The sequence below is a fragment of the Gopherus evgoodei genome, chromosome 1 (assembly GCF_007399415.2).
Source record: "Gopherus evgoodei ecotype Sinaloan lineage chromosome 1, rGopEvg1_v1.p, whole genome shotgun sequence".
Taxonomy (NCBI): domain Eukaryota; kingdom Metazoa; phylum Chordata; order Testudines; family Testudinidae; genus Gopherus; species Gopherus evgoodei.
In genome coordinates, this window is record NC_044322.1 from 128,134,335 (window position 1) to 128,161,236 (window position 26,902).

Below are 26,902 nucleotides of genomic sequence, written 5' to 3' on the forward strand. Positions count from 1 at the left end.
AAATCTTACTTCACGGAAGGTCAACAACATATGCAAGGGCTTAGCTGCAGCTGTCCCAGGAGAGAACCAGAATTTCTATCTTCCTTCACACTAGAAGCAGACTCCTTGCAGAATTTACTGTAGGGATGGAAGATTACACTTCCACTTTAGCAGGAGATGCTTTTAAAGCTTAGCTATTTTAGTGGAAAGAGTCAAGTTTGTATTTGTGGCTGTCCAAGTATTGTTCATAAGGGCATTAAACAAGACAGGAAAGCCATTACTTCATTAAGAGTTTCCTAATGCAGAGAAAGGAGAAGTTTCCCAAAAGACATGACTTAGGCAGTATGATTTAAGTAGTTTATTTATATTTCTGCAATGATAGGCAGATCTTCTTGTAACTCTTCTCTGAACCCTCCCCAATTTTCAACATACTTTTTTGAAGTGTGGGCACCAGAAATGCACAGGGTATTCCAGTAGAGGTCTCATCAATTCTGGATGTAGAGGTAATACCATCAACTCAATATTCTCCTGGTTATATGTCCATTGGTTGTGGTAGCCATCCAGGGGGAGCTCATGTTGAGCTGTTCTCTTGTCCTTTTTAGAGTCCCTGCAGATGCACAGTAGAGTCTCATTGTCAGAATGTTTGCTGCTAACTGGTTTGGGCTTCTGCCTTTCATTTACAAGATAACAATTACTGACCCAACATTTCCAGACTTTTTTAGTCACAAAAAACTCTGCATTTAAAACAAAATTCTGGAATGTCCAAAAGTATATTTATGTTGCCAGCAGTTCTACAGTTACTTTTGAATAGGAATTACATCAAAGACACTCTAATGCTTTCCTTCTATGGGTTTCTTTATCAGCAGTAATAATGATGGTTTTATTTATTTTTTGTTTTGTTTTGCAGAGTTATCTTTGAAACATAAATAACATTTCAGCGAGGTTCCCAATAGTTACCATTATGGTTAAGAATATCAATAGGTAGCTAATTAAAGCTATGAAGCTACCAAGGTCAGAAAATAGTTGTTAACATTTTAATTAATGGTGTCTCAATAAAGTTAAGGAAAGATTTAAATGAAACATGAATTAGAATATTTTAACAGAAGTATTTTATTTTGCTGGTAGAGGCTAGGAGCCAGAACTTCTGATACTTATCCCAGAAGAAATTTTTAAAATAAAGTGCAATTTTTAAACTTTTGAGCATATAGACAGTTCTAGGAATTTGACATATGTCTGTGAAGCCTGCAGGTTAATCTTATATTTAATGCAATGGAGAAATGATGCAACTAAGAAAAAAGTTAGACCTGGCTAAGGAAAAAAAAAGTGAATTGTAAAGGATTTCAGTTATCCAGAATTTAAGTTATTAGAAACAGAAAAGATTACCAAATGTGCAGATTCAAACAGATTTGGAATATAAACTTCATCTTATATCATATAATTGATTAGAAAATTTGAAAAGTGAGACTATTACTAGAATACCATGTGCTGAACTAATAGGGACCAAATAGAGAAATATATGGAAAAACTGGAGAAGATTTAGAGAAGACATCTTCACATACTATAGAGATAGGGACCATAAAAATACCAAAGAAGATAGATGGATAGCCATATGTCTGGGATTAGGAACATAAAATAATAATAATAATAATAATAATAATAATAATAATAATAATACAGAAATTACTATATTGTGTAAAGCCAAAGGTCCATCCAGTTCAGTAGCTTGTTTCTGACATCAGCCAATAACAGGTACTTTAGAAGAAGATATAAAAACCCACAATGAACGATATTGCTATCATATGTCTATGAGGGAAGTTTCTTCCTAACCTCTGTAATAAAGTGATTTATGTTCTGAGCATAGAACTTCATATTCCTTATAAATACTTTTCTTTGCTATTGCCATTGCATTTATTATTCATATAGAAATTTGATCCTACATTGAATCTTGATGAGCTATTTGCCTCAATGCTGTCCTGTGATGGTGATTTCCACAAATTGTGGGAAAAGAGAAAAAAAAATCTTGTATCAATTTTAAATCTATTGCTTTTTAATTTCATTAGATGTCCCCAAGTGTTTTATTATAAGAAAAGCTAAATAGGCACCCCGACTGACTTCCATACCATTCATTATTTCATATACCTTAATGTCATCACCTTATTTATTTCCTCTATAAAAGAAAGAGTCATAATCTTTTTAGTCTTTCATCTCTCCCTGGGTCTAATAACTTTTTATCCTACTCTAGACCTTTTCTAGAGCTGCAAGAAGATCCAATATTGGCCCTCCTTCTGAACACTGGCATAGGTGCCATGTCGATAGTGTGGTTGGAAGATTGAAGCATAGCAGAACTTCTGGCTCTCAGCCACAAATACAAGAGAACAAATGCACTTGAAACCACCTTTTCTGCCTCATCTTCCTACAACAATGTAGTAACAAAGAATTGGACCCCAAAATTGTAATCAACATGCCAATAATACCAGAGCAGCACTCTGACAACATAATTTCCCTTGTCCTGACCAAACAAATCTTTCATAGCTTACATATCCTTAATCTAGGTCCTTATTTCAGCAGGTTCCAACCAACTTCTGCTTCGTTTCATACATGCTCATATTGGGTCTTTCCAGGGCCTGATCCCAGGCTAATGGAGTTCTTCCCAGTTACTTCAATGGTTGCTGGATCAGGCTTCAGGTCCAAATTGTTTTATTAGGCTGTACACCCTTTCCACTAAACTCTGTAAGAAAACCAAAATTAAAAATGAAAATGATCAAATGAATTTTAGAACTCAGTCCAGTGGCTGTGCTTATATTCTGCTTCTTGTTGTAATGGTTGCCCACAGTTAAAAAATCATGAGGGTGGCTCATTACCACATGTTTTGGATGTCTTCACTAAAAGTGTCATGCAAATCTTACATCCAGACTTCTTGAATGATATAGAGATGACTGCAACTGCCTATAAAATGGCATCCATGAACATCAATGAAATTCTCTTACCCAGGACCCTTGGAATTAGATGGAATTAGAATTGGAATTCACCTTGGAATTAGATGGAAAAATCCAAGATAAAAACACTTGATCCTCAACTGGTGTAATTGAATGTACCTCTGTAGTCAATGGGACAGATTCACCATTGTCCTGCATGTGTGTAGACATTAACATGAGTGCAAAGTGGGTGTAAAAAAGACGGTTACTCACCTTTGTAACTGTTGTTCTTCGAGATGTGTTGCTCACATCCATTCCAGTTAGGTGTGCGCGCCGCGCGTGCACGTTCGTCGGAAACTTTTTTTACCCTAGCAACTCCAGTGGGCCGGCAGGTCGCCCCCTGGAGTGGCGCCGCCATTGCGCCCAATATATATCCCTGCCGGCCCGCCCGCTCCTCAGTTCCTTCTTGCCGGCTACTCCGACAGTGGGGAAGGAGGGCGGGTGTGGAATGGATGTGAGCAACACATCTCGAAGAACAACAGTTACAAAGGTGAGTAACCGTCTTTTCTTCTTCGAGTGATTGCTCACATCCATTCCAGTTAGGTGACTCCCAAGCCATACCTAGGCGGTGGGGTCGGAGTGAGAAGTCGCGGCACGGAGTACTGCAGTTCCGAAGGCTGCATCCTCCCTTGACTGCAGGACGTAGTGGGAAGCAAAGGTGTGGACCGATGACCAGGTCGCTGCCCGACAGATTTCCTGGATGGGCACACGGGCGAGGAAAGCCAGCGACGACGCCTGCGCCCTGGTAGAATGCGCAGTGACACGGCCTGTAGGGACATGGGCCAAGTCATAACAGGTCCTGATACAGGACGTAACCCAAGAGGATACCCTCTGGGAGGAGATAGGAAGCCCTTTCATACGGTCCGCTACCGCCACGAAAAGCTGGGGGGATTTTCGGAAGGGTTTGGTCCTCTCTATGTAGAACGCGAGAGCCCTACGGACATCCAGCGAGTGGAGCTGCTGCTCCCTGCCTGAGGAGTGAGGTTTTGGGAAAAAAACCGGGAGGAAAATCTCTTGGTTGACGTGGAAGGCTGAGACCACCTTGGGCAGAAATGCAGGGTGTGGTCTCAGCTGCACCTTGTCTTTGTGGAAGACCGTATATGGGGGGTCTACCACAAGAGCTCGGAGTTCCGACACCCGTCTAGCTGAGGTGATAGCTACTAGAAAGGCAGTCTTCCAAGAGAGGTAGAGCAGGGAGCAAGTAGCTAACGGCTCAAAGGGGGGCCCCATGAGCCGGGACAACACCAGGTTAAGATCCCAGGTCGGAGCAGGGGGACGGACGTTAGGGAATAAACGTTCCAGCCCTTTAAGGAATCTCGACACCGTCGGGTGAGAAAAAACGGAGCGACCGTCCGCACCCGGGTGAAAGGTGGAGATAGCTGCTAGGTGGACTCGCAACGACGATAAGGCCAGACCTTGCCCTTTGAGGGACCAAACATAGTCTAAGATTTCGGTCACCGAAACTTCCATAGGGCGGAGATTTCTCTCTACGCACCAACAGGAGAAGCGTTTCCATTTCGCCGAATATGTGGCTCTTGTGGACGGTTTCCTGCTGCTCAAGAGCACCTCCCTCACAGGCGTGGAGCAGCGCAGCTCGGAACCAGTCAGCCACGCAGGAGCCACGCCGCCAGGTGCAGCGACTGCAGGTCTGGGTGACAGAGGGTCCCGTGGTCCTGGGTAATCAGGTCCGGATGAAGGGGCAGGGGAACTGGGTCGGCTACGGCCAAGTCCAGCAGCATGGTGTACCAGTGCTGCCTGGGCCATGCCGGGGCCACCATGATCACGAGAGCCCTGTCCCTGCGCACCTTCAGGAGGACCTTGTGGACCAGAGGGAACGGGGGAAACGCATAGTACAGGTGGGTCGACCACTGGATGAGGAAGGCATCCGCTATCGACCCCGGCTCCCTGCCCTGAAAGGAGCAGAACGCTTGGCACTTCCTGTTCCCCTTGGACGCGAAGAGGTCCACCCGGGGATAACCCCACCTCCGGAAAATGGAGAGAGCGACGTCCGGGCGAAGGGACCACTCGTGTGACAGGAAGGATCTGCTCAATCGATCCGCCAGCGTGTTCCGTACTCCAGGGAGGAAAGAAGCCCTGAGGTGAATGGAGTGGGCTACGCAAAAGTCCCAGAGTCGTATCGCCTCGTGGCACAGGGAGGAGGACCTGGTGCCGCCCTGCTTGTTGATATAGTACATGGTCGTCGTGTTGTCCGTGAACACGGCGACACAACGACCCTGAAGCTGATGACAGAACGCTTGACAAGCAAGGCGGACCGCTCTCAACTCCCGCATGTTGATGTGTAGCCCCACCTCCTCCTGAGACCACAGGCCCTGTGTCCGCAGGGTCCCTAGGTGGGCCCCCCAGCCTAGATCTGAGGCATCCGTCGTCAGGGATACCGAGGGCTGAGAGGGGTGGAAGGGAAGACCCGCACATAATACGGACTGGTCTAGCCACCAGCCGAGAGAATCTAAGACCTTCTGGGGGATTGTGACTAACATGTCTAACGGTTGCCTTGCCGGCCTGTAATGACTGATAAGCCACAGCTGGAGAGGCCTCATGCGGAGCCGAGCGTAATCGGTCACAAAGGTGCAAGCCGCCATGTGGCCTAACAGGGTTAGACATGTCCTCACTGACGTCAATGGGGCTGACCGCAAACGTTGAACGATCGCCGCCATGGTCTGGAACCGTTGCAGAGGCAGCAAGGCCCTGCCCACAGTGGCGTCCAGGACGGCCCCGATAAATTCCACCTTCTGAGTGGGCCTCAGGGTGGACTTGTCTGTGTTTATCAAGAGGCACAGACTTGCAAACATGCCGGTGATCACGCGGACATGGCTGTTGACTTGTTGTTCCGACGTGCCCCGAATCAACCAATCGTCCAGATAAGGGAACACGTGGATACGGTTGCGTCGAAGATGCGCCACGACAACTGCCATGCATTTTGTAAACACCCTCGGGGCCGTGGACAGGCCAAATGGGAGGACTGCAAATTGATAATGAAGAGCCCCCACCAAGAAGCGGAGGAAGCGTCTGTGGCGCGGCCAAATGGCAATGTGGAAATACGCGTCCTGCATGTCGAGGGCGGCGTACCAGTCTCCCGGATCCAGGGATGGAATAATGGTCCCCAGGGATACCATGCGGAACTTCAACTTCAGCAGGTATTTGTTGAGCTCTCGCAGGTCGAGGATAGGCCTGAGGCCCCCCTTGGCCTTGGGGATCAGAAAGTAGCGGGAATAAAACCCCTTGCCTTTCTCGCTTTCCGGAACCGCCTCTATAGCTCCTTTGCTGAGGAGCGTCTGCACCTCCTGCCGAAGGAATTGCTCTTGAGAGGGGTCCCTGAAGAGGGACGAGGAAGGAGGGCGGGAAGGAGGAAATGAAACAAACTGCAGGCGGTATCCCGTCTGCACCATGCTTAAGACCCAGCGGTCCGATGTTATTTGGGACCACGCCGGGAGGAAAAACGAAAGGTGGTTGGAAAATGGGGGGGAAGGATCCATAGGGGAAACTGTTACTGCGCCCTCGGGCGCACCTTCAAAATGAAGGCTTAGGTCCAGGCGGGGGTTTTGAGGAGCCTTGGTTCTGCCCCCCTTGGTTCCCCGAATGCCTGCACCTTCCGTTCCTGCCGCGGCGCCTGTTAAGGTCCTGCCGCTGGCGGAACTGGGAAAACGGCCTGCGCTGTTGTTGTTGCTGCGACCTGAAGGGTCTACGCTGCGTCACGGGGGTGTGCATCCCAAGGGACCGCATAATGACCCGGTTGTCTTTCAGACTCTTGAGTCTGGGGTCTGTCTTGTCAGAGAACAAGCCCTGGCCTTCGAAAGGAAGGTCCTGTATAGTATGCTGGAGCTCCGGCGGAAGGCCGGAAACCTGCAGCCAGGAGATGCGACGCATCGTAACTCCTGACGCGAGGGTACGGGCAGCCGAGTCCGCAGCGTCCAAGGAGGCTTGCAAGGACATGCGTGCGACCTTCTTGCCTTCGTCCAAGATGGCCGCAAACTCTTGGCGAGCATCTTGTGGCAGCAGCTCCTTAAATTTGTCCACTGCCACCCAGGAATTAAAGGCATATCTGCTCAGCAGGGCTTGCTGGTTGGAGACCCTGAGCTGCAGCGCCCCAGCCGAATACACCTTACGGCCAAGGAGGTCCATCCACCTGGCTTCTCTGGATTTGGGGGCTGGAGCCTCCTGGCCATGACGCTCCCTATCGTTCACTGATTGCACCACCAGTGAACACGGAGTCGGGTGTACATGGAGATATTCGTATCCCCTAGAAGGGGCCATGTACTTCCTCTCGACTCCTTTCGCTGTCGGAGGGATGGAGGCCGGAGACTGCCAGATGGTGTTGGCGTTGGCCTGGATGGTCCGTATGAAGGGCAGGGCGACCCTGGTGGGAGCATCAGAAGAGAGGATGGTTACAATTGGATCCTCTATCTCCGAGACCTCCTCTGCCTGTAGACTCAGATTTTGAGCCAATCGCCTGAGGAGGTCTTGGTGTGCCCCGAGATCCAGCGGGGGGGGACTGTTGGAGGAGGTACCCGCCACTGCCTCATCCGGGGAGGAGGATGAGGAGACCCCAGGCACGAGAGTGTCTAGCTGAGGGTCTTCCTCAGCCCTCGTCTCTGCCTCAGGAGCCACAGCAGAGTCTTGCTGCTTGGACCCTTCCTCCCCTTCCAGGGAGGGAGGGGGGCGAGACAACGAGGCTTCAGAAGCCCTACGCTCCGCAGTCGCCGGCCTAGCAGGGAGCTGTTGGGGGCCCTGGGCCTGATGGTATGCCCAGGGTGTCCAGAATCCCCACTGTTGTGGGCCTTGGTCCTGCAGCGGCGGATCACCGAACAGCGCCGCCTGCCGGTCGGTGCCCAGCGCATACCCGCTGTCCGTTTGGGAGGATACGGACGGCTGTCTAGAGGGCCATGGTGGGGCCGACCCTGGATGGTAAGGGTCTGCGCGGGTCGGCACGGAGGATCGTCTCGGTGCCGGGGACCGGTGCCGGGAGTCATATCGGTGCCGGGATCGGGATCGGGACCGGGTTCTGTCACGGTGCCGGGATCCTGATCGGTACCGGGCGCCGCTTCGGTGCCGGGACCTGCCACCGGCTCGGTGCCGGGAGGTCGACCGGGACCTACCACCAGCTCGGTGCCGGGAGGTCGACCGAGACCGGGACCTGCCACCAGCTCGGTGCCGGGAGGTCGACCGGTGCGGCGAGTAGTGTCGGGACCTGCTCCTGGAATCGCGGTGCCGGTCTCGGCGACTGGAACCTGACCGCGATCGTCTCGATGTCGACCGGTGCCGCGAGTGCGACCGGTACCGCTGAGGGGAGCGGTGCCGGGACTGCGAGCGGCGGCGGGACCTGGAGCGCCCAAGACGTCGGGACCTGGATCGTGAACGAGAGTTTCTGGGCGGTGCCGACATCATGGGCTTGCCTCTGGACACAACCCGCACCGGAGGTACCGGGGGTGGCAGCCGAGTGGGCTCAGTCAGGGCTATGAGGTCCTGAGCTGAGGCGAAGGTCTCCGGTGTGGATGGGACCATTATCTCAACCCCAGATCTCATGGGGGAGCTCGGCGGTACCGGACTCGACGGACCTGCCGGGCCCGGAGTCGACGGTGCCGGCAGCGCCGCGGCCAATGTCGAGGCCGGGCGCTCTAGCCGGGTCTGCCTGGCTGGAGTATTGGACTTCGACGGCCTTGGTTCTGACTCCAGTGCCGGAGAGGGTCGGTGCCGGGGAGTCTTCTCTGTGCCGGTGCGATCCGGTGCCGGCGCCGAGATCACGGCCTGCGAAGCCGTCGGGTCAAGTGCCGCCTCCATGAGGAGAGTCCGGAGCCTTTGATCCCTCTCCTTCTTTGTCCTTGGCTTAAAAGCCTTACAGATGCGGCACTTGTCGGATCTGTGCGATTCCCCGAGGCACTTCAGGCACGCTTCGTGGGGATCGCTGGTAGGCATGGGCTTCTTGCAGGCCGCACACTGTTTGAAGCCCGGCGAAACAGGCATGAGCCTGGCGCCGGGTGCCAGGAAGGGCTAAGCCCCCGGCGAAGAACTACTTAACAACTATTTAACTTAACTATCTACTTAACCAACTAATTAACAACTATAATGGACTAGAGATGAACGATAGATAAACGATAGGTAACTAGGAGAGCTAGGGACGTGGAGGACAGCTATGCCGCGCTCCACAGTTCCAACAACCGACACGGCGGTAAGAAGGAACTGAGGAGCGGGCGGGCCGGCAGGGATATATATTGGGCGCAATGGCGGCGCCACTCCAGGGGGCGACCTGCCGGCCCACTGGAGTTGCTAGGGTAAAAAAAGTTTCCGACGAACGTGCACGCACGGCGCGCACACCTAACTGGAATGGATGTGAGCAATCACTCGAAGAAGAACTATTATTCCGATTTTATTAAATTTTTGTTCATGAAAGAATAAATAGGGATACCTGATTCATCTTCTTTATACCATTCTTTAGTTGTTTATAGCTCTTTTGTGCCTCTTCTTTTTCACCTTCTCTCAAACCTAACCTAAGCAACAGATTTAGGTGCATAATCCAAGACATCCACTGTATGGAACCATTCCACCATCCAAGAGGATGAAGTCCAGAAAAGCTTTGCCTCTGAAAATCCATTGCCTCCAAAATACAAGTTGAAGGCTACAGAGTATCAAAATAGCAAGAAATGCCAGTGGTCTTGGAGAACCTATTTCCTTCAGAATAACACCCCACAGTTGCTGACCTCAAACAGAAACACTGGTGTATTCTAAATGAAGAGAGATGTGAGGTAGCAAATATCTGTGACAATATGACCAAGTGGATACTGAGGAACTACCCCAAATGTGAACGTGGAAAGCCTACACAAATATTTAAACACTGCCTGTAGCAGTGCATTCGTCAATATTCTGTACACCCAAGGAACTATTTCAGATAAATGACGACATCAGGTCCTGGTTATTATTTAGAGCAACAAGCTACAATGATGATCTAAGCACAGGAGAAGTAAGAAACAAAGGTGGCAGATGTCAGGGAGTGTAATGACAGAAGGATTGTTGGTGGAGAAATAAGATAGAGAGAGAAATGTAATGAGGGAACGGATATATGACAAAAGAAGGGGCCAGAAAGATAAGAATAGGAGGAGCAAATGTAGCAAAGAGAAAGAGACAGAGAAACAGAAAAGGGCAAGAGACTAGAACTGGTTGACAAACATGAATATTTGTTCCCTTTTCTCACTGGGGAATTTTGAAATATAATATTTTTCAACCAATTCTAGAAGAAGAAATGCAACATGGAACAGAGAAACAAAATGGAAAACAGAAAAAAGGTCAAATTTGGAAGAGAGAATAAGACAAAAGGAGATACCACTTTGCAAATAAAAGAGAAGACACCAAAGAGAAATAATAATAATTAATAATTTAATAAATGAAGGACTGAGATTTCATGAGATTACACACAAAATGTTATACAAATGGGTAGAATGGATTAGAGATGTAGGGAGAGAAACAGAAGAAGAGAAAAGATAAGAAAAGACTAACTACTTATATGTTAGTGAATTATATTAGATATCATCTGTTTATACATTTTATTGCATTTTCCCAGCAGATGTGTCATGGGATAGATCATCTTCAACAGAGCTATGACAATTTACACCAGTTGAGGATCTTCCCTAGATGTCTACATTGGAGGAAAAGGGATAGGATGGCTATTATGAATACTTACTTTGTATTAATGGTTATCTGACACAAAGAAAGAAAGAAACAACTTAAGATTCGCTCACTTACAAATACTCATCCCCCTAGAAGGAAGCCTAGTGTTACCTCTTCAGATCCACCATTTATTTGAAGAACTATCTCTTGAAGAAAACAATATTGTGAGTCTCAGCACAAGCAGTCAAACAGAATTACTCCTGTATGTGAGGAAGATAGCTGTAGTTTAAAAATCCCAATCTTCCTCTTTAAATGAATCACTGATGTTTGAGAAGCCCCAAGCTGAAAAATCAAGTCCATTCCCTCCAACAGACCCACCCGGAGCTATGCATAATCTAGGAGAACTGTAAAAATTGAGGACAACCTATTTAATATGGGGGCAAACCCTGCTTCCACCAGCAATGGAACAATCAGGGAGCAATCTCAGCATGCAGAATTGCATAGTGCTTTCCTCTTCTTTACCTCCTTCCATGAGATTGCCAAGTGGAGGTGGTGATCAGATCCAGAATTTAGCCTACAGTGTGTATTATATAACACTCCTATCCAATCTATTTGTTTTTATGCATTCTGATCTGGGCCAGCTCCAGGGGTTTTGCCACCCCAAGCAGCCAAAAAAAAACCAAAACAAGAAAAGCCGTGATCACGATCAGCGGCAATTCAGTGGGAGGTCCTTTGCGCCGAGCAGGAGCGAGGGACCCTACACCGAATTGCAGCTGAATACTTGAAAGTGCCGCTCCAGAGTGGCCGCCCCAAGCACCTGCTGTGGAATCTCTGTCACTGGAGGCTTTTAAGAACAGGTGAGACAAACACCTGTCAGGAATGGTCTAGATAATACTTAATCCTGCCATGAGTGCACGGGATAAGCTGGTGCCTGGAGCCGGCCCTGATTCTGATACTGAAACAAACTTTCTCTTCTTGCTTATGAACTACTTCTTCTTTTAAAAATGAGATTGTTTCTGTAAATATTGTTTAAAATATTTTCAATTCCACATAGATAAAAGTTAATTTTTAACTTCTACACAATGCTATGCTTGTACGCGTTTAAGTGGTGTATGGAATGATGCTATTTTTTAAAGCATTTGGATACTATATTAGCTAAGAAACAAAAAGTTAAAATAGGAATAACACAGTGCTACATTATTCTAGGGTGACTCTGACCTTTCATTTTATCACTCTTGAATACAGGAATGAAGGCAAGACTATTCATTCTTGTAAAGGATATTAAATTATGAAATAATTAAATAACAAAAGAAAAAAAGATTGGCCGAGGATCATACAGAGAGAGTTTTACTGACTTGCAAGAGACTGCCAATCTGTATGTAATGTATGCATATTTGGATTTATTCACTAAAATTCTGGAAAGAGCAGGCATGAAACTCCTATTAGACCTACACAATTGTCATTCTATTGCCATGAAGGATTTTCAGGAGAATTTAGAATTAAGATTAGTTTCTATATCTACTGAGAGCTACTTCAGGATACATTGAAGGAGTTTCAGATAGATTTAATTCTTGTAACAGTGACAGGCAGAAACCCAGAAGAGATTGGTGGGATAAGGAAGAGCAACTTGATTTTCAGAATCTTTAAAAATATACATGTTTCCAGCTTTTAACATTTCTCTTACTTTAATGCAATGCATTCTAAGAGGCAGAGAAAGACAACATTTTGGGTACACTTTATAGGACAGAGAATAGGCATTTATGTATTTCATTAAAATGTGCATTTCAAATATGTTGCATCACATATAAAAACTAAAGAAAAAGTACATTGTTTAGTAAATTAGAAAGGCTAAGGAACAAAGTGAAATTAAATTAGCTAGAGACATAAAGGGTAACAAGAAATCTTTCTACAAATACATAAGAAGCAAGAGGAAGACCCAGGAGAAGGTAGGTCCATTACTCAGTGAGGGGGTGGAGGGGGAAACAATACAGAAAATGTGGAAATGGCTAAAATGCTCAATGACATCTTTGTTTCATTTTTCACCGAAAAGGTAAGTAGCGATTGGACATCTGACATAGTGAACACCAGTCAGATAGGATCTGAGACTAAAATAGGGAAAGAACAAGATAAAAATTACTTAGACAAGTTAAGAGGTTTTCAAGTTGGCAGGGCCTGATGAAATAAATCCTAAAATACTCAAGAAGTTGACTGAGCAGATATCTGAATCATTAGTGATTATCCCTGAAAACTCATGGAAGACGGGAGAGATTCCAGAGGATTGGAAAGGGACAAATATAGTGCCAATCTATAAAAGAGGGAATAAAAATAACTCAGGAAATTACATACCAGTCATCTTAACCCAGGAAGATAATGGAGCAAATAATCAAGCAATCAATTTGCAAACACCTAGAAGATCATAAGGTGATAAGTAATAGTTAACATGGATTTGTCAAGAACAAATTGTGTCAAACCAACCTAATAGCTTTCTTTGACAGAGTAACAAGCCTTGTGGACACGGGGGAAGCAGTGGATGTGGCGATCTATCTTGACTTTAGTAAGTCTTTTGATACTGATACGCATTACTTTCTCATAAACAAACTAGAGAAATGTAGGCTAGATGGAGCTTCTATTAGGTGGGTGTATAACTATCTGTTCCCAGAGAGTATTTTTCAGTGGATCACAGTCAAGCTGTAAGGGCATATTGAGTGGGGTCCACAGGGATCAACATTGGTTCTGGTTCTGTTCAATATCTTCATCAATTATTTAGATAATGGCATAGAGAGTAAACATATAGTTTGTGGATGATACCAAGGTGTACAGGATTGCAAGTGCTTTGGAGCATAGGTTTAAAATTCAAAATAATCTGGATAAATTGGAGAAATGGTCTGAAGTAAATAGGATGATGACAATTCAATAAGGACAAAATACTCCACTTTGGAAGGAACGATCAATTACACATATACAAAATAGGAAATGACTGCCTAAAAAGGCCTCCTGCAGAAAGGTATCTGGGTGTTATAGTGGATGACAAACTAACTGTGAGTCAACGGTATAACACTGTTGCAAAAAGAGTGAACATCATTCTTGGGTATATCAGTATGAGTGTTGTCAGCAAGATATGAGAAGTAAATCTTCCACTCTGCTCCTCGCTGAGAAGGTCTCAATTGCAGTATTATGTCCAGTTCTGGGTGCTACCTTTCAGGAAAGATATGGAAAAATTGGACAAAGTCTAGGGGAGAGCAACCAAAATGATTAAACATATAGAAAATTTGATATGAAATTTTTTTGTATGTTTAGTCTGGAGAAAGGAAGACTGAGAGGGACAGAGTAACATTTTTAAGTACCATATATAAAAAATTGTTACCAGGAGGAGAGTGAAAAATTGTTCTCCTCAACTTCTGAGGATAGGACAAGAAGCAATGGACTTTAATTGCAACAAGGGAGGTTTAGGATGGGCAGCCTGGAAGAGGTATAGCTCAGTAGTTTGAGCATTAGCCTATTAAATTCAAGGTTGTAAGCTGAATCCTTGAGGGGGCCATCTGGGGCAACATCAGTACTTGGTCCTGATAGTGAAGACAGGGGGTTGGACTTGGTGAACTTTCAGGGTCCCTTCTGGTTTTATAACATAGGTATATCTCCATATATTATTAGGAAAAACTTACTATTGGAGTAGTTAAGCGCTGTAATAAATTTCCTGGGGAGGCTGCGGAATCTCTGTCATTGGAGGCTTTTAAGAACAGGTAAGACAAACATCTGTCAGGAATGGTCTAGATAATATTAATCCTGCTATGAGTGCAGGGGAGTGAATTAGATGATTTATTGATGGCCCTTCCAGTCCTACACTTCTATGACATTATGAGAGCTATACATTAAAACTATCTCCTTTATCTTTCCCATTGATATTTTCCTAGCTAATGCTAATGTAAACTTCTTTTTCTCTTTCACTGATGACAGCTCATGAGGAATATAGTAAAGGGTTGATTATTATATGCTAAATCTTTTCCAAGTAAAAAATCTTCATAATTAAAAGTACTACAGCTTGGAGCCTCAGTCTAGCAAAGACCATGCTTAACTTTAAAAATGTAAGTAGTGCCATTGACTAACCATGCTCTTAAAGAGCTTTGCTACGTTAAACTGCTTTGCTGTAGCAGGACCACGCAAATCGTTATCTTCAAAGAGAGAAGGATCAGACCCTTATTGATGAAAAAATAAAACATAAGACTAATTTTTAATTTAAATAAAAGGCTTCAGAGCTGAATTCTTCTGGATGGAGTAGGTTAAGACTGTAAAATGGAAAGAATCCTCTTGACTACAATGGGGTTTATGTCAGGCAAATAATTCTTTAGGACTTTAAGGGGAGATTTTCAAAGGCACAAATGACAGCTAGATGCCTGACTCCCATTGCAGTGGCAGTGGGACAGCTAGCTGCCATTGTGCCTTTGAAAATCCCCCCCCATAGTTATTTTGGGGCTGCTCTGGACTAGTATTATAGATGAAGCACAGAGTGTCAGTTCAGGAGCCTAGGTCCCATTCACAATTTGGAATAATCTCAATGTGCAATCTTGGGCAAGGAATTAAACCTCTATGCCTCATTTACACCATGTGTATAAGGAGGCTAAAGTGTTTACTTGCCTTTACAAAGTGCTCTCAGATACATGGATGAAAAATACTATCTGATGTAACATCCTAAGTATTAATTGTTTTCAGACAAATGGCCACATGTTTACTTCATACTAGACATGGAAGCCTGTTCTCATTTCAGACATCCTTATGAAAATAAGTAAAAGAGAGAAAAGACTCCAGGGCTTGTCTATATTAGAAAAACATATCATAACATAAAAATGGCTATACAGGATCAGAGCAATTGTCCATCTAGCCCAGAATCCTGTCCTCTAGCACTGGCCTATGCCAGGTGCTTCAGAGGGAATGAACAGAGCAGGGTAATTATCAAATTATGCATTCCCTGTTGTCCATTCCTAGCATCTGGCATTCAGCGACCTATGATCTAGGCTGTGTAGGGACACCCAGAGCATGGGGTTGCATCCCTGACTATCTTGGCTAATAGACACAGATGGATTTATCCTCCATGAACTTATCTAATTCTTTTTTAAATCCAGTTATAATTTTGGCCTTCACAACATTTGCATTTTATAAAGAAGTACTTTTTGTTTTGTTTTTTTAAACTTCTTGCCTTTTAATTTCATTGGGTGATCCTTTATTCTTTTGCTACATGAAGGAGTAAATAACACCTCCTTATTTACTTTCTCCACACCCGTCACAGTTTTATAGACCACTATTATGTCCCCTCTCAGTAGACTCTTTTCCAAGATGAGAAGGCCCAGTCTTTTAATCTCTCCTCATATGGAAGCTGTACCATATCCCTAAGCATTTTTGTTGCCCTTCTCTGTACTTTTTCCAATTCTAATATATCTTTTTTGAAATGGGGTGACCAGAACTCCACACAGTATTCTAGGTTCATGCATACCATTGATTTATATATTAGCATTATGATATTTTTTCTTATTATCTATTCCTTTCCTAGTGGTTCCTAACATTCTGTTCACTTTTTTGACTGCTGTTGCACATTGAGTGGATGCTTTTGGAGAACTATCCACAGTGACTCCAAGATCTCTTCCTTGAGTGGAAAGAGCTAATTTAGACCCAATCATTTTGTATGTATAGTTGAGATTATGCTTTGCAATGTGAATTACTTTGTATTTATCAATACTAAATTTCATCTGCTGTTTTGTTGCCCAGTCGCTCAGTTTTGTGAAATCCTTTTGTAACTCTTTGCAGTCTTCTTTGGACTTAACTGTCTTGTATGATTTTGTATCATCTTCAAATTTTGCCACCTCACTGTTTACCCCTTTTTCTGATAATTTATTATCATGTTTAAACATGGTTGAGAGCTAAAGGAGTTAAATGGGACAACACTGGCCAAAACTTTGTAGCCAGCATAGACAAGTTGTGTCCAGCATACCATGATAGTTAATCATGGTTAAGCCCTCTTGAGAACTATTCAAACTCTATAAAGAACCCTTCATTTTGTAATGTAGACATATCTTTACAATTCAGTCAATATTAAACCTCTTCTTCCGTAATAAGATATGTTTATGTTGGTAGCTCAGAGTTCTATTATCAATAGTTTATTCCCTTAAACATCAGCATTTATCTTTAGATGAATGATTTGATTAACAAACCATGTCTGAATATGTACTGCAGACTTGTTCAAGAAAGAGACAGCACATAAGCATGCCAGTGTGTGGTTATGGATTAATGGAATTAGAGTCAGGTTGTTATGAAACCAGGGTAGATATTGCTCCTGCTTCTGACTCTGAAGTAAAGATGTGTGAAAAATCTCAAACTTCTGGGAAAACCAGCCAAGACTTTGGACATTCATGAATAGTCAGAAATGACAGTGAGATGCCCGCTACCATTGCAGTGACAGTGGGATACTAGCAGCCATTGGGTCTTGAAAAATCTCTCCCTTAATTACTTAGGGGCTTCTGTGGACTAGTACTATAAATTGAGTAAGAAGTGGTAGTCAAGAAACCTAGGTACCTATTTTTTACCAAGTGTGGGTAGCATGATACAAGAATATTCCTCAACATACACTTATGGAGAAATCTTGTAGAAGATGATAACCATTTTTAACCATTCTATAGCAAAAAATATCACTGCCTATTAAATTTATAGGATTTCAGAGAGTTTTTTATATAACATAATTGATTTAATCTTTGTTACATTTTATAGGAATTTTCTATAAGGGCAAAGAGGGGGTATTATTTTTAGAGTTTTGTTATTTTAGACATTCCTCACATTTTCCATAAAAAAGCGGAAAAGGAATTGGAATTACAAAATGTTTCTATTTTTGAAAAGTGAGCATTCATTAAGGATCAGATTCCATCATGTTTACTAACATTTTATAGTACCTTACTCTGTAAATAGCTCCATTTGAAATCAATAGTCCTACTCATGGAATCATAGAAATGTAGTGTTGAAAGGGACCTTGAGAGATCAGTTAGTCCAGCCCCCTGCACTGAGACAGGACAAAGTAAACCTAGACTATCCCTGATAGATGTTTGTCTAATCTGTTGTAAAGCAACATCTTCTACCTTTTTTCTCTGCCTGTCCTACCTGAACATACTATACCCCTCTATACTAATATTTCACTCATGAGATTTATCCCGCCAAATCAGTGATTCCAATTAAGTCATCATTTAGCTTATATACTAATACTTTCCTGTTCTTCCTGTCTATTCCCCTGACTGCTTGCATTAGCGTATAGACATATTAGATATTGAGCAGATTCCCCCACTTAGATCCCCCTTGTTGGTCCTGTGAACTACCCCAACATTGAGTCCTCTCTTAAGGTCATCTTTTTTTTTTTTAGTATATACCTTTGGTCACTTGCCTGCTTTGCATCTAATTTAAAGCCCTCCTCACTACGTTGGTGAGCTAGTATATGCTCTACCCCTTGGTAATGTGGACCCCATCTCTTCCCAGCAGTCCTTTGGTTGAGGAAGCCAAAGTCCTTCCATCAACACCATCTTTGCAGCCATGTATTCGTCTCCAGAATGAGTGTTTCCTTGCCTGAGACCTTATCTTTAAGTAGGAGGATAGATGAGAGCACCACCTACCCCCCCTGAACCCTTTACCCTCACTCCTAGAGCCCTGTAGTGAGTGCTGATCTGCTCAGGACCATACAGGGTAGTATGATTAGTGCTCACATGGATAAACAACATAGTCCAGTGGTCAGAAGTCTGGATGATGCTCAGCAACCTTTTTGGTAACGTCTCAGCAGCAGACTCCAGGCAGGCAGCATGATTCTAAAGATGTCATGTCAGATTGCCAGATGGATGCCTCAATCCATCTCAGAAGGGTGTCCTGAACCACCACTACCCATCACCTCCTCCTCTTGTCTGTGGTAGCAATGAGCCTACCAGCCTTGGGGGCAGGTGGGTCCTCCTTTTCAGCCATTGGGGTCTGCTCCTTCCCTCATGCAGTAAGGCACTACTCAACATGAGCAAGGGGAAGAATTTGGCCCTTAAGTACAGAGGTGTAGCAAGCGCCCTCTGTACCCTGCGACCAGAGGGGGCCCTGCAAGGAAGGGGGCCCCTAAAAGTGGCAAAAAAATTATAAGGTATAACTAGGCAAGTGACATTTATTGATGCTATTGCACAATCCATGTTGGTTTTACTGACAAAACCGTGACATCATTATGATACATCATAATGCTATTGGCTACATCAGTTGTCTGTCGGTCAGTTTTGAATTTTAGTTGGACCCATTCAAAGAATGTGTATTTGCGTTCATAATGGCGGTCGGCGGATAAATGTTATTAATTTAGTTGTTTAGTTTTTTATCGTTTCCAACGCAGAAGCGTGCTTTGTGATGTCTAAGAGAATGTATAAGAGCGGAGCTAGTAAACGAAAGGCAGCAAAAGATGCCAAGAAGGAACTTGAGAAAATTCCAAAGTTGTCAACGTATTTTGCGCTGCAATCCAACGTACAGGTGCAGGCACATGAAACGGACAGCGCTAGCAGCGATGAATCGTATCCAGAAGTATCCAGAAGTGCTTCAAGTGAGGTCGAAGGTGAAGCTAGTTGTTCTACCAAACAAACTGTGACAGATATTCCAGCTGCTGCCAGGAAAGAAGTATCTGAATCTGAACCACTGACTGATGATCCAGGAGATTGGCGGTCTATAATATCAGACAGGCAAGCGTGTGACATTGTTGCACGTGGCCCACCGCAGCAGAATGAAAGTTACGAATTTCGAGGAAAGATGGAGGTTCACAAGTACTCATTTCTATCGAACCATGGCAAATAGTGAGAAAATAAGATGTTCGTGGTTAATGTACTCAGTTCAGAAAGATGCCATTTTTTGTTTTTGTTGTAAATTATTTGGCACTGGTGACATACTGCTACGTCGTGGAACATCTGCTTGGAAAGCACTGTCAAAAAGACTTCAGCAGCATGAAACAGGCAAAGGTCATCAAGACTGTATGGTGAAATGGTTTGACCTTCGGTCAGGCATAGTAAACCGTACATCTATTGACCAACTCAAATTGCAGGCTTTTCTGAAAGAAAGAGATTTCTTGAGAAATGTTGTCAAACGCATGGTTGATGTCGTTATTTTCTTGTCCGAAAGAAACTTGGCATTTCGAGGAAGTAATGAAAAGCTCGGCGATCCTTCGAATGGCAACTTTTAGGGACTGTTTGAATTGCTTGCAAAGTATGATACTGTCCTCAGTGAACTTTTACAGAGGATTAACAAGGCAGAGACACATGTTCAGTACCTCAGTCCACAGATCCAAAACGAGCTGATTCAACTTGTTGCTAGTAACATTCAAGAGGCCAACATAGCACAGCTTAAAAAAGCAAAATATTATTCAGTTATTTTGGACTGTACTCCCGACGTGTCACATGAAGAACAGATGTGTGTGGTGTTACACTTTGTTGAATGCAACGGTGAAGATGGTGTCAATATTCGTGAAGCGTTTGTTGGTTTTCTTAATGTTCATGATACAACTGGCGAGGGCTTATTGGAAGCGTTTCTTGAAAAGGCAAACAACTTAGGAATAGACATTGCTGACATGAGAGGCCAAGCTTATGATAACGGCACAAATATGAGAGGAAAGAATAAAGGAGTTCAAGCCCACATGCTAGAAATAAATGACCATGCCTTGTATGTATCATGTGGAGCTCACACTTGGAATCTTGTGATCTCAGACGCAGCAAAGTCATCGAAATATGCCGTTGACTTTTTCGGTCTGATTAACAGAATATACGTTATCTTTTCTTCTTCACCTTCATGTTGGGATATACTTCAAGAACGTATGCCAATATCTATTAAAGGGTTATCGGACAGTCGTTGGGAGTCGAGAATTGATGCTGTGAAGCCATTGCGTTATCACCTTGAAGAATTGTGCTATGCTTTGTCATCTTTGCGAGAATATGCACTCGAAAAGAAAGATGGCAATACAGCAACAGAAGCCGGTGCGCTTTTAGACCATGTTACTACGTGGCCTTTTGTTCTGACTGTGTACACGTGATACGATATACTATCTCACAACAATAAAACCAGCAAATTAATTCAGTCACCAGATGTGTCAATTGACATACTGCAGGCAGAAGTCGGTGCTACAATGAAGTTTTTAGAAGACTATCAAAATACAGGATATAACTCTGTGGTCACAAATGCACGTGAAATAGCAGAGCATATGGGTACTGAGCAGGTGTTTCCAGACACCAGGGTGCGACGTAAGAAGAGAATGTTTGATTACGAATGTGCTGATGATTCGAGTCGTCTTTCTGCCAAAGAAAAATTCAAATCGCAGTTCTTTCTTGTTCTCACTGATCAGGCCATATCTTTTGTTTCATCGCGAAATGACCAACTCGTGGAGTGGTATAAGTTGTTTGGATTTCTGTACAATGCTAACAGACTGAAGCAGTGTCACAGAGAAAATGAACTGGAGAATCACAGCAAAAATTTTGAAAGAAAAATGGGAAATATTGATGCCAACGAACTCATAATGGAATTGAATCGTTTTATTTATGTCATCAAGAAAGAGAGAGGCTTGTCACGGCAAACAATTTTTTAACGTACATATACAAGAACAGCCTTCAGGAGATATATCCGAATCTCTGCATTTGCATCAGAATACTTCTGACCACACCAGTTACTGTCGCTGGCGCTGAAAGGAGCTTCAGCAGAATGAAACTGATCAAGAATATCCTGCACTCAACCATGACAGATGACAGGCTTTCTGTGCTTGCAGTTATCTCAATCGAAAACAAGATTGCCAGATCTCTGGATTATGATGCATTGATTAACCAATTTGCGGAGAACAAGGCTCGAAAGAAGCGCTTTGCGTAAATACGGAATACATGTACACTGTAGGCCTATGTATACATAATATGAACCCTGTATATTGTATAAAATAAATACCGCATTCCAGTTTCTGCATTGTAAGGGGCCCCGGACATATGTTCGGAGGGGGCCATGTTCTTTGTTGCTACGGCCCTGCTTAAGTAACAGAGTTTTGCTTTTTCTATTGCTTCCATAAATATTGAGAAACATTCTATTACTTTCACCTCCTCTCAACCTTCCCACCCCAAGAAAAAAACTCTTCAATTAAAAATAATGTGTTCCACATATCTTAGAGAAGAAAATGATGCAGCTAGTGCACCACATCTTGCCAGTGGCTTTAAATTGTTCTCTTGCTGATTCTGCTTAGTGGTCCCTTGCATATCACTCTGGGCTCGATTGTGTTTTCCCTTCCTGTCCAGAATACAGCTTTGGTCATAGGAGTGCTGCCTCAAAAGTAGAGCCAAGTGCTGCCAAGGTCTCCATGTAAAAAGTTGCATATCAGAAGCTATTGCCAGTACTCAAAAACAAGCTGTATTGGTCATACCCAGAAACTATGCTACATATTCTCAAGTGTCGTCTAATGGCATCTTATCTATTAACTAACTATCTACATACATAGTGAGAGACAGCTCTCACAAACCAGTCCTGTAACACAGGAATTATATGAAAGACACAACTCCTTTCCTGCTCTCCCATTTGATTGCGGCAATTGATGAAAATTTGTGATTGGTCCATATACTTCCTCACTCCTGCCCAACTGTACCACCACTCCATTGGAGGGGAAAAGGGCAGAACAAAGCTTCCACCCACTTGCTGTCACTTCCTATCTATGCCATACATCCTGCTTGGCTGTGGGATGAGGGGAGGAATGTGCCTCCCCTCAGTCAGGGAATGCTAAGAAGTGATGTAAAAGGATCTTCTTGCCTCTTACTATATGACTGCATACCTTGGATCTTGACTGAGCCCTATGCCTCTAACTTCCATGTGGAAGGAAACGTGAAATCTTACTGACATTTTATCCATTAATTGTTTTCTCTCTGTTCTTCTTTGCTTATTTTCTGCCATTTTCATGATGTATGCATCAGGTTGAATATTAAGAAGCACATGTTCCTGTCAACATCCTCAAAACTCCTTTCCAAAAGAATAAGAAAAATAAAATGTCTCATTTTCATTACAATGCTAAAGAAAAAAAAGGAAACTACAGCTACAGTAAAAAAGTAATTTCTTTACCTGCCACCAATTTTGATAATTTTTTTCAAATATCTCTGAATTTTGTAAGTCCCTTTTGTACCCACTCAAATAATAAAATAAAAGATTAATTAGAATTAGATGAATGGAGGAAGAAAGGCTTGTGTCTCTTCAATGTGCCTGAAAGAGAAAGGGGGGAAATAAAACAACATTTCAAACAATCTACTCTGACAAAGCTCTTCATGAGTCACCGATCTCTCTTATTCCCTTCTATTATTTCCCTCTCCTTTCACGTAATTATGTAGCATGCTGTGCTTTCCACATAATACACAACACATTTAAGCATCTTCAACCATGTGTCTCCCCAATTTTGTTTTGTTTTGTTTTGTTTGGGGTTGGATTGGACATTAGTAACCCCTCCCCTACAGTCTTTTATTTTCCTTTTAATGTGTAAGGGACCAGGGCATACTAGTCACAGCTGAGTTGGGTTCTGCACATCTGAGTTGGTATTCACTGAGCAGGAGTCAGAGGTATCACATGAGCCACATTCAGTAAGCAAGATTTTGGTTCAGAGTTAAGCCAGAGTTGGAAATCAGATGTAGTGCAGGGAGACAGGAGGCAAGAGTCAGTATCAGAGTCAGACTGAGACCAGAGATCAGGAGACAAAGCAAAGTCTGGAGTCACAGCAGGCCAAAGTCTGTGTAGTTGTCTAGACAACCTCCTGGGGCAACCCCTGGGGTTAAATATGGCACTTGACCAATCAGAAGGCCTCAGAGTACTGTCACGCTGGTCCCCCTTGGGTGGTAATTCCGGCTGCACCTATTCTCTACAGTGCCCCCTGGATGTAGATCTGTGTGGCACTGTAACAACATCAGTCATCCCAGGCTCTGCAGACCTATGTTCTAGCCCACAGACTCTCACATAAGGCTCTGAGAGTGAAATGTAAACATTTCTCATAGTTTTAGCTCATTAGAAGCTGTACTACTTACCTTCTGCTTACCCACGGACTACATTAATGGTACAGTGTCCGGTTAAAATTAATGGCCCACATTGTTTCCTACATAACAGAACCTTGAAAGGATACGAACCAAGCAGATCATGAGCAGAGTCACTGCCTCTGTGGCTTCAAGCCTTCCCTGCCCCTGGAAACGATAATACCCCACCACAGTTATTGGGATCTACAGCTCAGTATTGGTGGGTGAGTGGGTGGGTGAGAAGTTAGATAGGAATGAGATGGGCAAGGCTGAGTTAGGATTCACGTTAGTGCTCTCCCTCCATGCTGTGGAATTCCCAGTTCAAGATGTTCCTGGGAAGTATATAGTGGGGAAGGACTGGCAGCATGAGGCCATTGATGTGTACCACCAGAACTCTGGAAAAGGCCTGGCAGAGCCAGAGTGAAATGTGCAGAGATTGCTGATAGCCCCAGCCAGATCTCTGGGGATCTACAAGCATTAGAGGGCTGAATACTCTTTGTTACGGAAGGATTAAAAGCATGCCCTCCACTCCTGTGAGACGAACCTCTGAGTTTCTGCTCCTTCACACAGGGTTTCTTAAACAAAACACTAAAAATACTTTAGGTGATAAAATGGAGAGAATCTCAGCAAGCTAAGGCTGGCCTGTGTAGTGCATTTATTTTAACCATCAGATGCCATGTCTGGATTCATCTCCAGTGTAGCAGTGAGCTGCATGTACAGTATGTGGATGATTTGATCAAGTTAATAAGTATGGCTTCCACACACACTTATGGTTGTATCTGTGCTGGACTTTAGCCTTTTATCTAGTAGGTGAGAAGGAAGGAACATATCAGCTAGGTAGAATATGGAGAACAGAGTGTGGAGTTAAGAATATTGATTGGATACGAGATTATGCCAATTTAGTGCTCACCAGCTGAAGGAATACATGCATGCTGATAAGCCCACATGGGATTTACTACCACCTTTAGTAAAATGCTTGCTATAATCTAGTATTGAAAGACTCTGTGGCCATGTGCATTTTCCAGCTGGATTCTCAGTATGCCCAGCTGGGCTTGGTGCCGCTAACTGTCTCTGATGAAGCCCTGCGTTTGTCTCTAAATAAGCAGTGACAGCAGGAGAGATGTAGTTTACAGGAAAGAATGTATTAACTGTTTATTGACTAATATGTGCACAGAATATATTAGAAGAAACTATGAACTTTTAGAAATTAATAAAATGGCACAGATCATGATTTTCAAGAATGGATACCTAAATTTAGTTACTTCAAGTGATCCATAACATTTAGTTACGCATGCTCCACGGCTGAAAGGTACAAGGTACCAGACTAAGCCAGGATGACAAAAAGAAAAAAAATAGCTGTAGACGTACAAATGAAAAGCCCAGAAATATTTAGCTGAGAGAAGATAAGTGCCTCCTCCCTTCATCATATCTGCATCCCCTGTATATTACAAATATATACTTTATAATATACAGAATGTACCCTGGTGCCCACACCTTACACACTGTTGTAATGATCTTTGTACAAAGTATGTCTTGAAAAGTATAATCTGAAAATTCATAATTTACTGGTCAATACTGTCATGATAAAATATGTGCAGCAACATTGTGAAGTTATAAAATTCCACTGTATGGTGATCTTAACACATGTTCCAAACTGAGGTTGGCAAATAGGTCTGTCACCAACAAATGTAGCCTTTTATTTTATGTAAAGTGAATTTGGTAATCTGGTGTTACCCCACCATGGGTTCGGTTCTGATGGCTACAGTTTCAAGCTTAACAGAGTGAAAGCCACCACTGCTACTTGCTTCAGATTTAGAGTCTCTAGGAACACATAAAGACCAAGGGTAGTGACCACACATACATTTACAAGTATAAGGTCTAGTCTGTTTTACAAGTTTTATTAAAATTACAATTAAAGTTATGATTTCCTAAGCATATATACATTACATAAAGACAAGTTACAAATATATTTATACTTACATCCTCCCAGATAGGTTTAGGGTTTGATGGGTCTCTTACATAGAGGGATGGTTCCTGTGGGAGTTTCCCATAGGGAGCTCAATTTTCTTAATCTTAGCACCCTCATTTTATAATGTGATTCTGACTATACTTCATTAGCATTTCTGCACATAGTGCACTCTGCAGTTAAGGCATGTGTTAGAAAAAATATGACTACCGGGTATCTTGTAAGCAAAACATTACTTTAACTGGTTGGTTTTTGTTTTTGTTTTTTTTTGCAATATCACCCATTGGTACAACTTTTTCATTCTTTGGTCACTTAATTATGTTAAACATTTCTTAATTCTATGGCCTAGCATGGCTAAACTAAAATCTTGCTGATTTTAGCCTGTAGGCCTGGCATTTCAACTCTACTTATTTAGATAGTTAATACATAATTATGCCTTCTAACTACTAATCAGTCTTCTATAATTCTACAATTTAACTTTATTTAGCATACAATGATTGTATATAATATAACATGTTAGTTAATCATAATCACAAAATAAATGAACATCTAATTAAAATAATAGGCTACACAGGAATGTGTGTTCTGCTTAATTTGCCTTTAAGCAGTAAATAGAACAGTGGTGGGCAAACCTTTTGGTCCAAGGGCCACATCTGGGAATAGAAATTGTATGGCGGGCCATGAATGCTCACAAAATTGAGGTTGGGGTGGAGGAGGGGGTGAGGGCTCAAGGGTGGGGCCAGAAATAAGGATGTGAGGCTGGGCAGGGGAGTGGGGTGTGGGGCAGGGTGAGGGCTCTGGCTGGGGGGTGAGAGCTCTGGGGTGGGGCTAGGGATGAGGAGTCTGAGGTATAGAAGGGTGCTCCAGGCTGGGACCAAGGGGTTCAGAGGGTGGGAGAGGGATCAGTGCTGGGGCAGCGGTGTGGACAGGGGTGCAAGTTCTGGCTGGGGGTGAGGGCTCTTGAGTGGGGCTGGGGATGAGGGGTTTGGGGTTCAGGAGGTTGCTCTGGGCTGGGATCTAGGGATTTGGAGGACAGGAGGGTGATCAGGGGTTGGGGAACGGGGAGAGGCTCGAGGGTGCAGTTTCTGAGCAGCATTTACCTTGAGTGGCTCCCAGAAGCAGCAGCATGTCCCTCCTCCAGCTCCTACATGGAAGCGCAGCCAGGTGACTCTGCACACTGCCCTGTCCACAGGAACCTCCCTTGCATCTCCCATTGGCTATGGTTCCCAGCCAATGGGAGCTGTGGGGGTGGTGCTTGGGGCTGGAGGTAGCACGCAGAGCAGAGGCCCCTGACTGCCCCTACGCATAGGAGCCGGAGGGGGGACCAT

General features: G+C 43.8%; 1 long non-coding RNA gene across 1 annotated transcript; it reads right to left on the reverse strand.

Annotated features, from left to right (window-relative positions):
* Window positions 1-11,268: 11,268 nt before the first annotated feature.
* LOC115646283 lies at window positions 11,269-26,685 on the reverse strand. The gene is made up of 3 exons (XR_003998985.1): window positions 26,675-26,685; window positions 18,063-18,069; window positions 11,269-11,364 (listed from the first exon to the last, which is right to left on the reverse strand). It is a non-coding gene; the product is annotated as an uncharacterized LOC115646283 (long non-coding RNA).
* Between the last annotated feature and the right edge of the window lie 217 nt (window positions 26,686-26,902).